Source organism: Pinus tabuliformis, chromosome 3_2, assembly GCF_031772625.1.
Source record: "Pinus tabuliformis cultivar Carrire ecotype Pingquan chromosome 3_2, CPIR1, whole genome shotgun sequence".
Classification (NCBI taxonomy): domain Eukaryota; kingdom Viridiplantae; phylum Streptophyta; class Pinopsida; order Pinales; family Pinaceae; genus Pinus; species Pinus tabuliformis.
The window spans coordinates 966,246,183-966,267,952 of record NC_142302.1 but is presented as its reverse complement, the minus strand read 5'-3'; the positions used below and the strand labels follow the sequence as shown (position 1 = coordinate 966,267,952).

The window sequence follows — 21,770 nt, the reverse complement described above, 5'->3', positions numbered from 1 at the left end:
TTTATTATATCTCTTGTCTCTCATATGAAACAAATATGATGTGATGGTTATCTTTACATGGCAATTTTGTTAAAGAACAGCACCCTTTCCAAATTCTGAGGGTATCTATATGCCAAATTTGTTTAGGAGTAACACCCGACCTACTAAAACTCAAGCTATTCGAGCAGGGTAGAGCTTTGTAGGAATGGAGCTTGGTACTCTTCATCAACCTCACGAGTGAACCACTGCTTCATTGGCCTGTCAATATGCTTTCATAGTAAGAAATGAGTTATCACTATGTACAGGAAATGCTTTCTTGATTCTTTCTATTCAAGTACAATTAATTCTATTGATCCTTCTTTCATATTAAGAAATGAGTTATCACTATGTATAGGAAATGCTTTCTTGATTCTTCCTATCTAAATATAATTAATGCATTTGATCCTTGATTCTTCCTTTCCAAGCACAGTTAATACTTTTGATCTACAAAGTTAGAAAGAGAAGAAGAAGATAGTAGAAAAATTGCTATTGATCTACAAAATTAGAAAGAGAAGAAGAATATAGAAGAAAAATTTCAGGCACTTGAGGAAGTGTCTCATTATGACTCTTTACAATTAGCCTTTGTCGAGGTACATTTTTATTTATTTATTAATTTCAGGCACCTGAGGAAGTGTCTCATTATGACTCTTTACAATTAGCCTTTGTCAAGGTACAAAATTTCCCAGTGATGCTTGAGTGTGGTTCCTAGTGAAGTGATGCTTGAGTGTGGTTCCTAGTGATGCTCGAGTGTGGCACCTTCCTCTTTAATTGCTAGTTATCTTCTAGAGAATCATGACTTACTCTTTACAACTTTGTTTTTTGAACTAGCTATTGGAATCAAAACACTGTTGGAACGAAAATCTGCCAGACACGAAGAATATAAGCTTCATCGTTTTCCAAGCTAAGAAATAAGATAATTGTTTCAATGGGCTCCAAAGATTATGGTAACATATGAACTTTGTGGCGACAGACAAGAGACTGGAGGAAGCTGAGTGCTCTAGAAGAGTTAGAGGACCTATTCCCTAAGGAGGTTATGGTAATGTGGTTAAACTTGTGTTCTTTCATTTGAACTTTGTGGTGACAGACAAGAGATTGGAGGAAGCTGAGTGCTCTAGAAGAGTTAGAGGACCTATTCCCTAAGGAGGTTGTATATATTATATATAGCAACTTTTGATCTTGTTACTTTTAATCCAATGCCTAATCATTCACTTAGAAGCTTACTCTACTGCAGAGGTGATTGACCTCATTGTAGCAAATATATATGATTTGGGACCACCGAATATAAATTTTGTTAGGAGAATAGATTTGTTTTGGGTGTGGGAAAGACCTTTTAATTAAAGCATAGGGGAAATATGTTAAATTGGCAACTAGGGCCAAACTCCTTGTGGGTTAGCTTATTTCAGGCAGCTGATATTTTTATTGGATCCCTCTCGTCGAAAGGTGTAGGATTGATCCAAAGATCATCCGACTCCCATAAGTATTTATGGAGATATGAATTTATTTTGTTTATGTAATTATTATCAAGCCGGCCAGCTCTTATGTAGGCTCTAGAAGCCCAAACGTCATGTCTATTCATCATCTACACATTAGTATAAATATAAGAGGATTTGATGTCATTGAGACACACTCTTCATGTGATCTCCTCTCCACGTCTGGGTTTTTGGAAAAGGAGAAACGTTGAGAGTATATGCTAGTGTATAATGCCCTAGCTGCAGTACAAACATGCCCTAGGCGCAGGTCATAAATACAGGACATACGCTGGTCTTTGAGACACTAATACACACAGCAAGGAGCCATAATCTGTTGTCCAGTGATTCCCTAATATGCTGTCCAAGAAGTTTTATACACAGGCCCTAATCTACGCAGTCAAAGAGGCTCCCATATATACGCTGGTCATGGAGACAGTCATATGTTGTTCATGGAGACTGATATACATAGGTCATGGAAACATATCTATGCAGTTCATGAAGACATTTTGGACGTTGTTCATGAAGACATTCATACGCTGTTCTTAGAAATATTTTATACGTAGTCAAAAGGATCTTCGCATGGAGGAGAGAAGTCGTAGTCAAGAAGATCCGCATTTCGGTGAGACAGATCTAGGGTTCAGCTGAAGTAGAATCCGGGCTAGTCTACTCTCGGGATAGCTGTGATCTGAAGGTGATGTCCTCGGATGGACAGAGCAGTGAAGTCTCTCTCTCATTCTAGGTATACCTCTCGAATGGATGAAGCAACAGAAACTTCGGTGCAAAAGCCGCAGTCAAACGCAGTCATACGTTCGGGCTATTGGCATACATGAAGGAGATTTGATGAAGCTGCAGTAGAAGAGCCGCAGTCAAACGCAGTCATACGTTCGGGCTATCGGCATACATTTGATGAAGCTGCAGTAGAAGAGCCGCAGTCAAACGCAACATTGTCAATGAATCTTTATACTCAGCAATAAAGACTCATTTATATGCAGTCAAATAGATTAGAAGTATCCTCGGGAGGGTCTAAGGTACAGTATCCCTGTAGCAGACAACAGTATAACTTGGCATAGGAATATATTACAATGAGAAGACCAGATCTATTATTCTCAGCATACTTGTAACTTGATGATCTCATAACAGTATACCTCAGCGTCCTTCATTCTTGCTTCAACCACACATATTTGTGATCACTGTCTCAGTCCGGATACCCTCGTGGAAAGATACAACAGTGAATGATCTTGGTGATACAGCTGTGAAGTTGTAACGACGATGGTTTCAGTATCAAGTAAGATCTTGTTAAAGGCTGTTGTAGTAATGACAATGATAGTTACATTCTCGGCATATACAGAAGTATTTTTGTGCCCTTACTATCCTCACTGTCTGGGTCTAATGGAGATCATAGTAATGCTATCTCAGTCTCAGCATTGATGTGATCATGTTGGAGAGTATTTAAGTGATGACTGTGTCTACTACACTCTAAGCATAATCTACAGTGATAGAATGGCATACCTGTAGCAGCCATATGACAATGAATAGCAGTGATAGAATGTCATCTGTTAAGGCAGCAACATGATGATGATGCACATTAGTATGGGCAGCATGAAGTTGAAAGATGATCAGGGATATGAAGGGCAGCATGATGATGGATAAGATCATGGACATGGGCAACATGATGTAGATCATGGACAACATGATGTATGAGCAGCGTGATGTATGAGATCATGAGCATCATGATGGTGCTACACAGTAAGGTGCACCAAATGGACGAGATGCAACACGATGATAGGTGAAGGAGTCACCTTGGAGGATCAGTCGAAGCTGAATGTCTTCAACTGATCTCATCGTTATAGAAGATGGTCTATGCTTAGATCTAGACAAGTCAAAGTGTTGACTTCTGTTGTAAATGTACTCTCTCTCTCTCTTTCTCTGCTGAACTTTGAAGATAAAAGAAGATTTGGTCAAAGGGTTTCCCCACACATTGTGGGGTTTGTCCCTGGCTCGCGCCATATCTTGTGTCCTCTTGCCTTGGCTTGTCTTCTGTGTTTTATATTTATGTTCTATCTGCAGTTTATCGTAATGCTGATGTGATTGCTAACTATGAAAATTTTATAAATTGCTCTAGCATAGAACATACCTAATCTTAACAAAATATTTTTTTTATCAGCTATATATATGTCGGGGGAAATTGTAGTATTGTTGAAAGAATCCTTTGTTCCAAATTAACACCTATTCAAGGGATTGATGCTGAGATTTCAATATTTGTCTGTTGGCATTTGCCAATAGTAGAGATGAGAAACAAAGAGTGATCAACAAGCAAATCTTCCAAGACAAATTGGCATCTCCTTTGAGGAAATCGAGCAAAATTCCAAGGATGTTAGATTGAAGTCACTCTTCGTGACTTAAATCTAACATCCTTGGAATTTCGCTCCAATGTGATTGGCCTGTAACATGTTGGCCAGACAGACACAAAACAAATTGAAGATCTTGGCTAGACTAGAAAATAACAACGCCAAGATAGGACTTGAGCAGTGAAAGTGGAGGCGTACTGGGTGAAAGAAAGAGGAGAACGAATAGCTAGATAAGAAGAATATATGTTGGCAGAGGTTCATTTTTTCTTGGGTTGGGGAAAAAGGAAAGCAGGAACAAAGAGAGAAAAAACGTAGGTAGAGAGAAAACAGATCATGTATGTAAAAGAAAACGCTGGAAATTTCGAGCTGACAAGACATGAACATCAGTGCTAACGGTGAGCAATCATATAATCACTGAGGAGACCTTAACATTTGCACAGAATGTGATCAATCTTATTGATGCTAAGGATCCATTGTATAGTCCCTGAGGAGACTTGAATACTTGTGTAGAAGGTGATCCATCTTATGGTTATTGAGGAGGTATTGTATTGTTACTGAGGAGGCATGCACATCAACACAAGTGTAACACCATAGGAGTAAGAGTGTGTAACAACACGTGTAACACCACCAGAGTAAGAGTGTGTAACAAAGTTGTAAAGGGGTGTTTAAAGGCAACTTTACACAAAGGGATCTTGGATTTCCATAGCACACAGAGGAGAAACACAATTTGGTTGAGCAATAGGAGTATTGACCAATGTTACCAGACTCGAAATCAACAATAAATCGACGAGGCAAAAGAGTGAAGAGTTTTAATCGGATCGGAAAAAAATCGGTGAATTCAATAAATAAAGAGATACACATATATTGAATTAAAAAAAAGAAAAACATTTTTCATTGATATTCAATAAAGTCATGTCGAAACAATGCATAATATCAATAGATGTCCAAAATATCATGAATGAATAAGTATCTCATATATTTTATGAGTCCAAACATGGTACAAACTTCAAAGTTCCGAGTCCAGACTCCTAACTAGTGACTACATAGAACCAGAAGCATCTGCTTCTAAAAGTTTACAAAATACTGCATGCTAATCAGTGAAAAATCAGTAACTAAGAGTCTAAGACTCCTAGAGTGAGAACTAGAAGCGATTACTCCCACTCCTTCGCTTGCTTGAATCTCAAAGTTCTCTAAGCCATGTAGGCTTAAAAGTGGAGCCTCTTCTAATTGGACCCAATTTGATGCATTTGTAGTTTGTAGATCTATCTCTTCAAGGTCGATTGGTGAATGATCCAAACTTGTCATTATCATGAGAGATTGAAATGTGAATTAAAGTTTGAACTTTAAAGTTTAAACTTCAAATTAGATTATGAAGCCTTCAAATTCAGGATCTCACCTAGTATTTGCTTGTTGCGAAGTCGTAGATTGTAATGGACAAATACAAAGTCATTTAAGCGCTTGTGTCAATCGATTCCGCTTCTTAGAATGTATTTTCTCAAACATGCTCTAGTTGCACTCGCAACCTGAAGCACTACATTATTGGTTTAAGATTTGAATGGCAAATCTCTTCAAATCTAGCGTATCACTACCAAAGTTTTGCCACCAAAGACCTAGCAAGTGGCAATTGTTCGTGAGTGGTAAGTACTAAATACTAAATAGTAAAAACTTAAAAAGACAACAAACTTTAATAAAACATTTAACATACAGAATAAAGTTTAAACCAATTTAATGAATTGGTGAAGCCTTCAAGCCTCAAAGGGCACCTAGCAACATCTTAGTCCTTTCTCATATAGCATTGGTATAGGCAAATGATTTAGCTGGCATCCTATAACCTGTAATTCAAAGACACGACTTAGAAATTTTGGAACAGGGAAGCACCTTTCCATGCATGTCAAAAGTCCTTTGCCAACATTCCCATCCTCATTAAATTTGCTCTTATCATAAAAATATTGTGGGATTAAGAAGTACCCAACAACATTTAAGGGGGAATGCAATTGCCTATCCCAACTTGCATCAATAATGTCCCAAAGAGGCAAAGAATTTGCCTCCTCATCCCCATATCTTCTTTTGATGGCCTCCCTTGCAGATCCATCATCTCATAAATGTGACCGATAGAGGGTTTGTCACCATCAACCATCTTGAAAGTTCAAGCTTTCAAATTTAATGAAATATGCAACCTTGAGAATAAAAAGAAGCTTGAAATGAAATTTAAAAAATGAAAAAGTTAAAAGACTTGAAGTACATGAGAACCATGAGAACTCATAGCAATAATCTCTTCGACATCTTTCCAGAAACTGTCATTAAACGCAAGTGCAACAATTTCAATGCCTTCAAGGGCCTTGGAATGTTTAGATGCTATCCACTCAGGTACCAAGAACATCCTCTTTAGATTTATCTTTTGCTCGACCACATATTGCAAAGATATGAAATTGTTGCAAATCTAGTCACTGTAGGTCGAACAATCTCTTTACCTTCAGTATATTTTCTCATGGTGTTTAGGACAATAGTGTGGATTGGTTATGGATTTTGCCTTCTCCACAACCTCATGTATCCAATGAAGTTTACCAATGTCCTCAAGCATTAAATCTATGCAGTGGGCAGTACAAGAGGTCCAAAAAATAATGGGGTGCCTAATCTCAAAAAGTCTACCAGCAACCATATAATTAGTTGCATTCTTAGTGACAGTTTGTACAACATGTTCTTCTCCCACTTCTTGAACGACTTCCTCCACCATTTCACAAATAAATTAGGTAGTCTTAACCTTGTTTGAGGCATCCACTGATTTGAGAAACATTATGCATGTTGGACAAGATACAAGGAAATTTATTAAAGTTCTATTCCTCTGATCTGTCCATCCATCACTCATGATAGTGCACCATGTTTCTACCCATGATGAATGAAACTCAGATAGCACAAGCATGGCATCTTCAACACTCTCTAACAACAAATCTGTCCTAAGGTGACATCTTCAACACTCTCTAACAACAAATTTGTCCTAAGGTTCTCTGATGAAGGGGCTTTGAACCTTGGACGTGCAACAACAACTACATCAATCATAGCTTGCTAATGAGGACTTCTAGCACAGTGGAAAAGTGTATCAGAATAGTACTAAAAGCTAGTAATGGCCTTCCTTGCCTGACTATGGATATTTTTTTCCAACCAGTGCCATCCAAGGTACGTTGGGAACCGGTTTTTGTGTTGGGAGCGAAAAAGTGTTTATGTTTCCACCTCCAGTGTTGAATGCAGGATGATCCATTTGGCCTTGAGTTTGACTTGGACTTAGAGGCATGTGTGGGAAACTTGGGAACGACATTGAGGATTCAATAGAGGGAGGTGACAAGGGGGTATTGGAAGAAGAATGGTCAACTCCAAGAGTTCATATTTCTTTGGGAACCAGTTTTTGTGTTGGGCGCAAAAAAGTGTATATGTTTCCACCTCCAGTGTTGAATGCAGATTCATTTGGCCTTGAGTTTGACTTGGACTTGGAGGCATGTGTGGGAAACTTGGGAACGACATTGAGGATTCAATAGAGGGAGATGGCAAGGGGGTATTGGAAGAAGAATGGTCAACTCCAAGAGTTCCTATTTCTTTATTTTGCTTTGCTTTCTTAGCATTAGGCTGGCTCAACATATCAAGGGCCAAGATTGCTTGGTGTTTGACATTTTCGTCAACATTGTCGCAGAGATATCATGGTTGAGTATCTGTGCAAGGTGGTACTTGAACTATAAATGCCTCCACTACATTTCACTTTGCAAAATTTACAAAGGAGCTTGGGGTCTCCAGGAATCTTGTCACAATAAGCCCAAGCAAAGTCCTCCTCCCTTGGCATTATTAATTTTTGGACTTGTGTTTAATTTGTGGCTCTTGTAGGCCCGAAATAGACAAAAAATAAAAATAAAAATGATACAAAAAACTGAAAAATTAAATGAAATCAATGCACATTGCAAACCTGGAAACTTTCTTAATCATAATGAAGAAGTTAAAATTTAAAAGATGAATATATATGTGATCTGCTTTGTGATCCATGCAACAAAAGATAACCCAACTCAGCACAACCAATACTGGGTATTGTCATACAGACTAGATTTCGGGAAAAAAATTGGTTAAAAATCAAATGAAGGAAAAGAAAAAACAATCAACATTGTCTGTTGGTCAAAATTACCAGATGATAATACTTGGTACGCTTGTGCCTCTGAGGGCATTCTTTAGCAGCAGTTTTACCCACATCTATTTTTACAGCGCCGCCATTATTTTTACTGATAGGATCACCACTGACCATTGGTAGAAAAGATCTGAGATTAAATTTAGCTCTATTTACACTAGGGTGAACCCCGACAATTTTATTATTATTGATACCATAAAAATTGCTATTGAGTCCCCAGTAAGAGCCACCCTTCACCATTATTCCACTTCAATGGAAGTAAAATATGATTAAATAAAAATAAAAACAAATAAAAGCCAATGAATCCATCCTTTGACAACCCTCGGTTTAGTGTCCCCGTGTTGACTTCAAATAAATTTATGTAACTGACATGATCACCACCAACCATGGATGAAAAGGATCTCTTCTTAAATCCATCTTATTTCCACCAGGATTAAACCCAAATAAATTTAAATTTATGTTACTGACATGATCACCACCGACCATGGATGAAAAGGATCACTCCTTAAATCCAACCAAAATCATGATTCAAATTTTATTACTATTGCTACCATAAAAATTGTCACTGAATTCACCATAAATAAACTATGGAAAGTTTAATGGAAAAACACATATTATGTATGTTAATGTGAATTCAAAGTCAGAACCTTCAAAGTTCGACATCTCACAAGTTCACTATTTCACGAAGTTCAACTGACAGTTCGACAAGTTCAGTTGAGTTGACTTACTTCATGATAGAACCTCACTGTTCCGCAAAGTTCAGCTGACAGTTCGACAAGTTTAGTTGAGTCGAATTACTTTAGGATAAGTGGGCAAGGAGATAAGTACTTGTCATATGGTGAGGGAGAGGAAGAATGGCTTGACCATCATAGCAGGGTTGGGTGTGTAAAGTCGCCGTAAAACGCACGCAAATGCCCGCTCCTCTCCTTATCAGTCGAGCCCCCTAAAGGGTCCTTATCAGTCGAGCCTGCTTACGCATCCTTTCAGACGAGATTCCACTCTCGATGCATGCCTCTGGAAAACTACCGCAACATAGGCTGGCTAAAGAGAGATAGATCGAGTAAGTGAATCGGTCTACATTGAATTATATATGTCATTACGATCTGAATCTCTATTTTATGAAGCCGCAACTACCATATGCTCATATATAACTACCACCATTTCACCATCAATTAGGCGGTTTATAGGTACGATTCGCTCGAATCATCAATCATAATATCGTATACAAAGAGATATCTCATTCATGCATAATGACCAGCAGTCACTTACTCATTGTCTTGGTCGGCATTCATTATATACGTAATTACGTCATTCGAGATAGGAACCAGAATAGAATCACCCACCTCCTCTTTTCAATTTACTTATTGGGTCTCTCAAATAAGTAACTAAAAGTCACTAACGTACCTCTCCTCTCCTCTCCTCTCCTCTCCTTATGGTTGAGCACCTAAAGGTCCTTATCAGTCGAGCCTGCTTACGCATCCTCAGTTGAAGGCCCAATAATCCCCAAGGAAGGTCCTCTCCTCTCCTCTCCCTCTCCTCTCCTTATCAGTCGAGCCCCCTAAAGGGACGGAGTCACTCACTATTCATATGGTGAGGGTCCTCTCCTCTCCTTATCAGTCGAGCCCCCTAAAGGGTCCTCTCCCTATGGTCGAGCGCCTCTGGTCCTTAACAGTCGAGCCCGCTTACGCATCCTCTCCCTTGGGGTCGAGTACCTAAAGGTCCTTAACAGTCGAGCACCTCTCCTCTCCTTATCAGTCGAGCCCCCTAAAGGGTCCTTATTAGTCGAGCGTGCTTACGCACCCTAAAGGTCCTCTCCTTAACAGTCGAGCCTGCTTACGCATCCTCTCCCTCTTGGTCGAGCACCTAAAGGTCCTTATGGTCGAAAGCCGAGCTCTAATCGACCTATTTGCTATCCAGAATTGGTGACTGCATGTGTCGAACGACAAAGACAAAGTGTCGTCAAAGTGGCTAGACGACAAAGTAAGTTGTAACGCTTGCGATGTTAGTCTCCACGTGCTGCAATAGAAAACCAACAACGAACTCCACGGGTGTGGCGGCAATAAGGAAAATAAAAACGCAAACCCAAAAAAAATACCGTTGACTTTATCCTAATTTTTCTGACTCATCGCCCGAGCCCATTGCAATCACTAACTCGCAAGTCAAAATCACGTTGACCATGAGTCAAAATCGGTCAACGGGAGATTGCGAGGACTCACTTTTGTTTGGTTGAGGGTGGAGACATAGGTCTTTAGACTCCCTTGTGCTTGGTTGAGGGGTGGAGACATAGGTCTCTGGATTCCTTTGTGTTTATTCAAGGTGGAGGTGGCAGACCTTTGGATTGTCTGCAGTATATTCAGTTGGCAGTGTTGGTCTCATCCCTTGAGCATACCTCCTTAGCTCAATCTAGCTTGGGGGTGATTGGGTTGCAAGAAAACCACAATGCAGCCCCTTGTATGGTTGGGCAGAGAGTTGCAGTCCTCGACTCATTTGCCTTGTCTTATTTTGAGATAAGTATCTATCATTATTTTCATGAGAAATGAGTGTCATGTTTATATTGCTGGAATGGTTTATACACTAAATTCAGTGTGAAAGATGCCTTCTCATGGAATTGGAAATTCACAATCCTAATATTTCAGTCAGGAACTATTTTGACAATTGATGGAGATAATATCTTTAAACTTAACAACAATTGGCCCTGGGTCTGCTGAGAAGGCAAACTGTATGTGATAGCTTTTATACGAATTGTTGTTACAATTTCAAATAAAACAAATTGTGGCCAAATAGATGTGCCTCAAAAAGAGATTGATCCAAGAAAGCAATAATGATAAGAATGGCTACAAAAATCACCCACCACAAATGCAATGGAATTAGTTGTCAAAGGTACAATTAGAGGAGGAAACTGCTTGACATAATCAATTGCATGTTTGATGCTAGCATTCAACTTGTGTTTGGAAAGATGGTCCAGTTCATTAAACTATCTGAGAAACCACCTTGATCATTATACCACCTCAGCGATGCCACTATGCTTGGTCAGTTGTAAAGTTATTTTATAGGCCCCAAAAAAAGATATACCAATATGAAAATCATAAGAAATAGAGAGAGTGCTGCCTTGAGCTTCAATATAACATGTCGATGCCCTTGAGCTTAAATATGATGGTCAGTTGTAAAGTTATGCTACAGACCCCAAAAAGAGATATACCGATATGAAAATCATAAGAATTAGAAAGAGTACTACCTTGAGCTTAAATACACCATCTCGATGCCCTTTTGCTTAAATATGAACCTAGAGGCAGTTGTCAGGAGTCAGAGGAGGCAGAGATCAAAGAACACGCTCCATAAGAAATAGAGAGAGTACTACCTTGAGCTTAAATACACCATCTCGATGCCCTTGACCTTAAATATGAACCTAGAGGCAAGTTGTCAGGAGTCAGAGGAGGCAGAGATCAAAGAACATTCTCCAGTATCTTAGACCAATCAAACATCCAAACTGAATAGGACCGATTTAAATTTGGATGACCAGCAGATGGTGAATAAATAATTTTTAGGACCTGAAAGTGTGCAGAGTTAATATATTTGTTCATGTTCTACTTCCAAAGACATTAAATCTGAACACAACCAATTTTGAATTATTAGCAGCTGCTCACTATAAACAGAAAGTTTCAAGTGGATCTCTCTGGAAATCGGATTATTAAAAGCTGCTCATTATAAACAGAAAGTTTCAAGGGGATCTCTCTGGATTTCTAATTGGTCGATATTTACCTGGTATGTAGTGTGGCAATCTAAAATAAGGTTTGTTTAGCGGAGATATATTCATAACACTGCATTTTCCACATGGAAAGCTTTCAAGGGGGCCAAGAGACTAGCCAACAATCACTTTTCCTGAAGATAGATCATAAGCAAAGCTTATGATCAAGTTAATTGGTCTTTCATTTGAAAGATGTTGATTAATTTGGGTATTGGTCCGAGGTGTGTAGCAATGGTGAACACTGCAGTCATTAATGCATCGACCACTCTGTCTGTTAGTAATTCCTTATCTCGATTCCCCTCATCTATCCATGTGACATGGATGCCTCTTGACAGCTTGGGAGATTGTTTGCTGGAGAGACTGAAAATTTCCTCACCGGTGGAGTATTTACGATGCATTTCAAGCCATTGGAGGAGTCTCACCCATATTTAGCCATAACTGAGGTAATCCAATGACTGCACCCAAAAGCTATGTCCATTATAGCAGAGCCTTTGGTGCAAGTAATGTCTTATGAACCATCTCTGACTACCATTGTATGCATTTGGATTATTCACATACATCCAAAGGGTAATGGAACACAGACAATTTAGTAAATATTTTTGTAGGGCACAACAATGGGAAACAAACATGTGGCAAAGCACGGTCAGTTTCTGTATCATCTTGTATCTCATTGTCGTTATATAGAATGCCTTTTTATAATTTTTTTTTACTTGTTTATGAGCTTTCCTAATTGCAGTCCTGTATCCCGACTTGATGATCTATTGCATGTTTCAGATTTTTTTTTTCCTTGTTTATGAGCTTTCCTAGTTGCAGCCCTGTATCCCGACTTGATGATCTATTGCATGTTTCAGAACGAGGACAGGGAGGACTGAAAATTCAACGGTCTGTAACAATAATGGGAACATGAAACCTTGGTTCTCACATATAGGTCTCACTGGACAAAAAATGTAAAATTTGATCTCCATATCTACAACAATGCAATATCAAATTAATTAATTGGTTCTCAATTGTCGCAGGAATGCAATCTCAAATTAATTAATCGGTTCTCAATTTTTGCAGGAAGTTCATTTATATTCCTATTCATTTTGGTTTGTTATCTGTTTCTATTCATTTGTCGTTGAGTTCAGGACATCTGTATCTATTCATTTGTCCATTGAGTTCAAGACATCTGTATCTATTCATTTGTTCCTGGAGTTTAGGACAGATTAGATGATGGTAAAATTGAAGCCATTTTTTTTTTGTACTGGAAGGTCTCAATTGTCATGCCAATACTTGTCGCAGGAAGTGCATTATATTCCTATTCATTTTGGTCCGTTATCTGTTTCTATTCATTTCTCCATTGAGTTCAGGACTTCTGTATTATCTGTTTTCATTCATTTGTCCATTGAGTTCAGGACTTCTGTATCTATTCATTTGTTCATGGAGTTTATGGCAGATTAGGTGATGGCAAACTTGAAGCTATTTTTTTGATTCTGGAAGGCAATTACAATCTGCTGCCTCTGAAGCTGCTTCAAAATTTTGAGGCTGCTCCATAATTTTCTCCTGTCCTGGACAATCTCAATTACCATCTATGCACCAATGAAATTTCATTTTCACTGCTAGATCATTTAATTGATGAATTATCATCTATGCACCAATGACATTTCGTTTTCACTGCTAGATCTAAAATATGTCTGGTGGCAAAGTTTCCAGGTTTTTCTTGCAAATGTAGATTCTATAAAATGTATCCAAGATTCCAATATACTTATAAATTTAAAGAACATAATCTGATCAGAAAATTTGGTGGCTTGCCTTGTGGCCTCTTCCAAGCATATTGGTTGGCACAGATTCCTATTCACCTATATTTGACATACTTGACTATATTTTGAGAAATGTAGTTTATGGTGACCCTGATTAAGCTACAACAACAGCTATATGGGGAAAAAACTTTTGTAAATGCATCACATTGTTCAGGCCAAAACAACGTTTCATTATTTCACTACTTAGGAGTTGATTCCCATTAGATCTTGCTCTGTGCCTCTGACTGTATGTGGTTATTGACGGTAATATTTATTTTCTGTAGCTTATATTTCTTGATGTGCAAGCTTTTAGGGTTTCTTTCTGGGTTTGTATTTACAGGTGGTCTATGTTTTTTTTTGTTTAAGCTCTAAAATTCGTTTTCTAATGCGTGTATTTTATTTTGAATGAAAATATAGCTATCAAGGCTATATTGCGTTCTGCATTTTATTGTTTTTGTAGCTTAGTGTATAAAATTTTGTCACGCAACCTTGTTAGAGCTCCTACTCTTCTTCGTTTTATGTGAAAGTTATCTTTTGACAATTGCTTAAAGTTTTGGCTTTGGTGAGCTTTACCTTTTAGTTTATGAATTACATTTCTCATTCTTGGGAGGCAACGATTTCTCATTTTCTTATGGAATTTGATATTGTTTTTTCGTAATACGTTGATAAATAAACAATTTTGACCAAAAAAATTCATTTTCTTATGGAATTTGATACTGTTTTTCCGTAATACGTTGATAAATAAACAATTTTGACCAAAAAGTTGCTTGTGATACTTTACAGGTATATCTGTTAGCTATATTCCAGTTTGAAGATGCAGATCTTTGTGAAAACTCTTATTAAGACCATCACTCTCGAGGTTGAGAACTTTTACACCGTTAAAGATGTCAAAAATAAGATCCAGGCGAAAGAAGGGATTACTGTCAAAGATAAGATCCAGGCGAAAGAAGGGATTCCCTTCGATCAACAGCGTCTGATCTTTGCAGGAAAGCATCTTGATGATGGACGAACCCTTACTTATTACAACAATCAGAAGGAATCTATCCTCCACCTTTTTCTCTGTTTGAAGGGCGGTATTGAGATCAAGCTTAAGAAAAGAAGACACTCTAAAATGAGTGCCAGAGCTTCAGCGATATAGTTGAAGAAGTGTATCCTCCTTTTTAACGGTTTTTGCATAATGTTAAGGGTTTATTGGAATTTCCCCTTTATCATGTATCATTGTCTACCCGAATCCCTTCTGCGGCTCAGCAGACTGCGACACAACCACATCTGTCCCCTGTAAGAGGTGCAGATCGGTGCTCATATCCATTGGTTCCTCCAGGGCTTATACCGGGAATCTCCTGCGGCTCATTAGACTGCGACACCACCACACCTGTGCCCTGTAAGAGGTGCAGATGGGTTCTCATATCCATTTTTTCCTCAAGGGATTATACCAGGAATATTTTGGATATTTTGAGCCCTCTGGATATCTGATGATTCCACTAATTATATCCTTGAAAGAGTTGTACAGATTTTCGAAATTAATCTTTTACAAAGTCAGACAGCATTATCTGATGCAATAGAGAATGATAAAAGGGAGTGCACCAAGTCACACTGGTAGTGATTATCTTCTACCATATGGAATGGCATTTCAACCACCAAATGTCATCAATTCCATGAGCCTTTCAGCCTTTTATCCAATAGTTAAGACGGGATTCGAACTATGACAGAAGAGGCATGCTGATTATCAATTTCAACAAAAATAGCCGAAGGTTAGTTGAGCATTCCACTGCAAATCCAGAACGGCATGTGATTGTTTATCTCAGTACTGTTTTCCAAGAATTGATCTCAAATTTCTTTTATGGCCAGCCTTATTCTGCCAAGGAGGATGAAGATATTGGAGTATTTTTAGCAGTGGTATTGTGGCTTCTTGTTCTCTGGAGTTGGCTCTTGGGCAATATTGTAGAACAGCTGCTTCGGTGAGAAGTTCGTTGGAGATGACAACTTGGAGATGCCTTTATGGGTTTCCTTTACGAGTATTGATCCTTCTCGGCCAATTTTCTGAACTGCCTGTTGGCTATGTCCAGATTCATGACTGTTTTGAGGTTCTTCAGTGCTCGGTTTTACTGCTTTGTTATGATCTCTTTGGCAGTACTCTTAATGCATGGCCTGATTACTTGAATGGTTAAACATTTAACTACTGGTATGCTTCACTTGCACAGTCACATTTCCGTTTATTGTTAACAACAGTTTGGTGTTTCAATTTCATTCGTTGCTGCGCTCATCTCTGATTTGTAGATGGTGATAATCTACGCTAAATACATGGAATATTTCCTTTGAGGACTGTTATACTTCCTTGTGAAGCAAACAAATTTATATTAGCATAGCTCAAATGGATCTACTTTGAGAACACTGTGATATCATGCTATCAATATAGTTATATGATCACTGCCCTTGTTGGCTATAGTTCACTGTGAATCTCTGATTTGTAGATGGTGATAATCTACGCTAAATACATGGAATATTTCCTTTGAGGACTGTTATACTTCCTTGTGAAGCAAACAACTGTATATTAGCATAGCTCAAATGGATCTACTTTGAGAACACTGTGATATCATGCTATCAATATAGTTATATGATCACTGCCCTTGTTGGCTATAGTTCACTGTGAATATATGATGGCAAATGCCTCTTGAAGCTCTGGAGTTTTGGAGTTTTGGTGTTTGGAATCGATTTGCAACTAGTCCCATTGGTGTTCTCCAAAATTGCTAGTCCCATTGGTGTTCTCCAAAATTGTTTATGTGAAGAGTGATTTTTTGTTTATGTGAAGCCATTTTTTGGCATCTGCTTAAAGTTTTGGCTTTGGATAGCTTTTCCTTCAGTTTATGAATTATGTTTGTCATCCTTTGAAGGCAATGGTTTCTAAATTTCTGATGGAATTTGGTACTGATTTTTTATAATATGTTGGTAAATAAACAATTTTGACCAAAAAAATTTGCTTCTGATGATTTACAGGCATATCTGTTAGTTATATTCTAGTTTCAAGAAGCAGATCTTTGTCAAAACTCTTCTTAAGACCATAACTCTTGAGGTTGAGAGCTTTTACACCTTTAAAGATGCCAAAGATGATCCAGGCCAAAGAAGGGATTCCCTCCGACCAGCAGCGTTTGATCTTAGCAGGAAAGCATCTTGATGACGGACGAACCCTTGCTTATTACAACGATCGGAAGGAATCTATCCTCCACCTTTTTCCCTGTTTGAAGGGCAGTATTGAGATCAAGCTTAAAAAAGCAGACACTCTAAAATGGTGCCTGTGCTTCAGCAACATAGTTGAAGAAGTGCGTCCTCCTTTTCAATGGTATTTGCATCATGCTAAGGGTTTATAAGAATCTCCCCTTTATCATGTATCTTTGTCTACCCAAATACCTTAAGCGGTTCAGTAGACTGCGACACCACCACATCTATCCCCTGTAATGAGGTGCAGATCGGTGCTTATACCAGGACCATCTATCCCCTGTAATGAGGTGCAGATCGGTGCTTATACCAGGAATATTTTGGATAATGAAAATAGGACACGGGTGCCGCATTATATCCTTGAAAGAGTTTCAAAGGTTTTCAAAATTAATCTTTTAGAAAGTCAGACAACATTACTTGATACAATAGAGAATGATACAAGGGAGTGCACCAAGTCACACAGGTAGTGACTATAATCTAACCATATGGGAATGGCATTTCAACCACCAAATGTCATCAATTCCATGAACCTTTCAGCCTTTCATCCAAAAGATAGGATTCGAACTATTACAGAAGAGGCATGCTGATTATCGATTTCAACAAACATAGCCGAAGGTCAGTTGAGCATTCCACTGCAAATCCAGAGCATGTTATGTGAGTGTTTATCTCATTACTATTTTCCAAGACTTGATCTAAAATGTCTTTTATCGCCAACATTATTCTGCCATGGATGATGAAGATATTGGAGTAGTCGTTAGCAGTTGTTTTATAGCCAGCTTTCTTATTCTGCCAAGCAGGATGAGGATATTTGAGTATTTTTAGCAGTGGTATCGTGACTTCTTGTTCTCTGGAGTTGGCTCTTGGGCGACATTGCAGAACAACTGCTTCGGTGATAAGGTCGTTGGAGATGACAACTTGGAGATGGCTTTATGGGTTGCCTTTACGAGTATCGATCCTTCTCGGCCAATTTTCTGAACTGCCTGTTGGCTATGTCCAGATTCATGACTGTTTTGAAGTTCTTCAGCGCTCGGTTTTACTGCTTCATTATGATCTCTTTGGCAGTACTCTTAATGCATGGCCTGATTACTTGAATGGTTAAACATTTAACTACTGGTATGCTTCACTTGCACAGTCACACTTCCGTTTATTGTTAACAACAGTTTGGGGTTTCAATTTCATTCGTTGCTGCGCTCATCTCTGATTTGTAGATGGTGATAATCTACTCTAAATACACGGTATATTTCCTTTGAGGACTGTTATACTTCCTTGTGAATCAAACAATTGTATATTAGCATAGCTCATATGGATCTACTTTGAGAACACTGTGATATCATGCTATCAATATAGTTATATGATCATTGCCCTTGTTAGCTATAATTCACTGTGAATATATGATGGCAAATGCCTCTTGAAGCTCTGGAGTTTTGGTGAAGAGCCATTTTCTGGCAACTGCTTAAAGTTTTGGCTTTGGATAGCTTTTCCTTCAGTTTAAGAATTACTTTTGCTGTCATCCTTTGAAGGCAACAGTTTCTAATTTTCTGATGGAATCTGGTACTGATTTTTCATAATTTGTTGATAAATAAACAGTTTTGACCAAAAAAATTTGCTTCTGATGATTTACAGGTATATCTGTTAGTTATATTCTAGTTTCAAGAAGCAGATCTTTGTCAAAACTCTTATTAAGACCATAATTCTCGAGGTTGAGAGCTTTTACCAAAGAAGATCCAGGCCAAAGAAGGGATTCCCTCCGACCAGCAGCGTTTGATTTCACAGGAAAGCATCTTGATGATGGACAGGAAAGCATCTTGATGATGGACGAACCCTTGCTTATTACAACGATCGGAAGGAATCTATCCTCCACCTTTTTCCCCGTTTGAAGGGCAGTATTGAGATCAAGCTTAAAAAAAGCAGACACTCTAAAATGGTGCCAGTGCTTCAGCAACATAGTTGAAGAAGTGCGTCCTTCTTTTCAACGGTATTTGCATCATGCTAAGGGTTTATAAGAATTTCCCCTTTATCATGTATCTTTGTCTATACCTGAATACCTTAAGCGGTTCAGTAGACTGCTACACCACCACATCTATCCCCTGTAATGAGGTGCAGATCGGTGCTTATACCAGGAATATTTTGGATAATGAAAATAGGACATGGGTGCCGCATTATATCCTTGAAAGAGTTTCAAAGATTTTCAAAATTAATCTTTTAGAAAGTCAGACAGCATTACTTGATGCAATAGAGAATGATACAAGGGAGTGCACCAAGTCACACAGGTAGTGATTATAATCTAACCATATGGGAATGGCATTTCAACCACCAATTGTCATCAATTCCATGATCCTTTCAGCCTTTCATCCAAAAGATGGGATTCGAACTATGACAGAAGAGACATGCTGATTATCGATTTCAACGAAAATAGCCAAAGGTCAGTTGAGCATTCCACTGCAAATCCAGAGCATGTCATGTGAGTGTTTATCTCAGTACTATTTTCCAAGACTTGATCTCAAATGTCTTTTATTGCCAACATTATTCTGCCATGGATGATGAACATATTGGAGTAGTCGTTAGCAGTTGTTTTATAGCCAGCTTTCTTATTCTGCCAAGCAGGATGAGGATATTTGAGTATTTTTAGCAGTGGTATCGTGACTTCTTGTTCTCTGGAGTTGGCTCTTGGGCGACATTGCAGAACAACTGCTTTGGTGATAAGGTCGTTGGAGATGACAACTTGGAGATGCCTTTATGGGTTACCTTTACGAGTATTGATCCTTCTCGGCCAATTTTCTGAACTGCCTATTGGCTATGTCCAGATTCATGACTGTTTTGAGGTTCTTCAGCGCTCGGTTTTACTGCTTCGTTATTATCTCTTTGGCAGTACTCTTAATGCATGGCCTGATTACTTGAATGGTTAAACATTTAACTACTGGTATGCTTCACTTGCACAGTCACACTTCCGTTTATTGTTAACAACAGTTTGGGGTTTCAATTTCATTCGTTGCTGCGCTCATCTATGATTTGTAGATGGTTATAATCTACCCTAAATACATGGTATATGTGCTTTGAGGACTGTCATACTTGTGGATCAAATAATGGTATATGTGCTTTGAGGACTGTTACACTTCCTTGTGGATTAAATAACTGTTTATTAGCATAGTTCATATGGATCTACTTTCAGAACACTGTGGCATCAAGCTATCAATATAGTTATATGATCACCGCCCTTGTTGTTTATAATTCACTTTGAATATATGATGGAAAATGCATCTTGAAGATCTCCAAAATTATTTATGCGAAGAGTTATTTTTTGGCAAATGCTTAAAGTTTTGGTTTGGGAGTCCTTTTAGTTTATGAATTATATTTCTCATCCTTGGGAGGCAACGGTTTCTCATTTTCTTACGGAATTTGGCACTGTTTTTCATAATATGTTGCTAAATAAACGATTTTGACCAAAAGAAAATTGCTTGCTTGTGATGATTTACAGGTATATCTGATAGTTATATTCCAGTTTCATTTTTGTCAAAACTCTTATTAAGACCATAACTCTCGAGGTTGAGAGCTTTTACACTGTTAAAGATGTCAAAAGATAAGATCCAGGCCAAATAATGGATTCCCTCCGACCAGCAGCATCTGATCTTCGGGGGAAAGCATCTTGATGTCGGACAAACCCTTGCTTACTACAACAATCAGAAATCTTCCACCTTTTTCTCTGTTTGAATGGCGGCATTGAGATCAAGCCTAACAAAGGCAGACACTCTAAAATGAGTGCCAGAGCTTCTGCAAGATGGTTGATATCATGTATCATTATCTACCCGAATCCCTTCAGCGGCTCAGTAGACTGCGACAACACCGCATTTATCCCCTGTAAGAGGCGCAGATCGGTGCTCATAACAATTGGCTCCACCGGGGCTTATAGCAGGAATATTTTGGATAATGAAAATAGTACGTGGGTGCCTCACACCCCACTTTGAACCTTCGGAATATCTGATGATTCCACTCCTCATTATATCCTTGAAAGAGTTGCAAAGATTTCTAAAATTAATCTGTTAGAAAGTTAGACAGCATTATCTGATGCAATAGAGAATGATGAAAGGGAGTGCACCAAGTCACACTGGTAGTGATTATCTTCTACCATATGGGAGTGACATTTCAACCACCAAATGTCATCAATTCACGAGCCTTTCAGCCTTTCATCCAATAGTTAAGATAGGATTCGAACTATGACAGAAGAGGCATGCTGATTATCGATTTCAACAAAAATAGCCGAAGGTCAGTTGAGCATTCCACTGCAAATCCAGAGCATGTCATGTGAGTGTTTATCTCAGTACTATTTTCCAAGACTTGATCTCAAATGTCTTTTATGGCCAGCGTTATTCTGCCAAAGAGGATGAAGATATTGGAGTAGTCGTTAAAAGTTGTTTTATAACCAGCTTTCTTATTCTGCCAAGCAGATGAAGGTTTTGGATTATTTTTAGCGGTTGTATCGTGGCTTCTTGTTCTCTGGAGTTGGCTCTTGGGCAATATTGTAGAACAGCTGCTTCGGTGAGAAGGTCGTCGCATATGACAACTTGGAGATGATGCCTTTATGGGTTGTAAAGTATTGATCCTTCTTGGCCAACATTCTGAACTGCCTGTTGGCTATGCCAGGATTGATGACTGTTCTGAGGTTCTTCAGCTTTCCGTTACTGCTTAGTTATGATCTCTTTGGCAGTACTCTTAATGCATGGCCAGTTAAACATTTAACTATTTGTATGCTTCTCTTGCATAGTCACACTTCCGCAACAATTTGGGGTTTCAATTTCATTCGTTGCTGCGCTCATCTCTGATTTGTAGATAGTGATAATCTACTCTAATACGTGGTATATGTGCTTTGAAGACTTATACATCCTTGTGGATCAAACAACTGTTTATTAGCATAGTTCATATGGATCTACTTTGAGAACACTCTGATATCATGCTATGAATATAGTTATACCATCACTGCTCTTGTTGGTTATACGTCACTTTGAAAACTATGGATCTACTTTGAGAACACTCTGATATCAT

General features: G+C 38.5%; 1 long non-coding RNA gene across 2 annotated transcripts in view; it reads left to right on the top strand.

Annotated features, from left to right (window-relative positions):
• Positions 1–21,491, top strand: part of LOC149183839 (uncharacterized) — a 35,518-nt gene extending 14,027 nt beyond the window's left edge. The window contains exons 2-6 of one of the 2 annotated variants that reach the window (XR_016257209.1): positions 14,304–15,271; positions 15,369–15,702; positions 16,515–17,846; positions 18,357–19,653; positions 20,209–21,491. This is a non-coding gene — a long non-coding RNA (uncharacterized LOC149183839). Of the gene's footprint in view, positions 1–14,303; positions 15,272–15,368; positions 15,703–16,514; positions 17,969–18,356; positions 19,654–20,208 lie in introns of both variants that reach the window. The other variant, XR_016257210.1, reaches the window with a different exon arrangement.
• Positions 21,492–21,770: the final 279 nt, after the last annotated feature.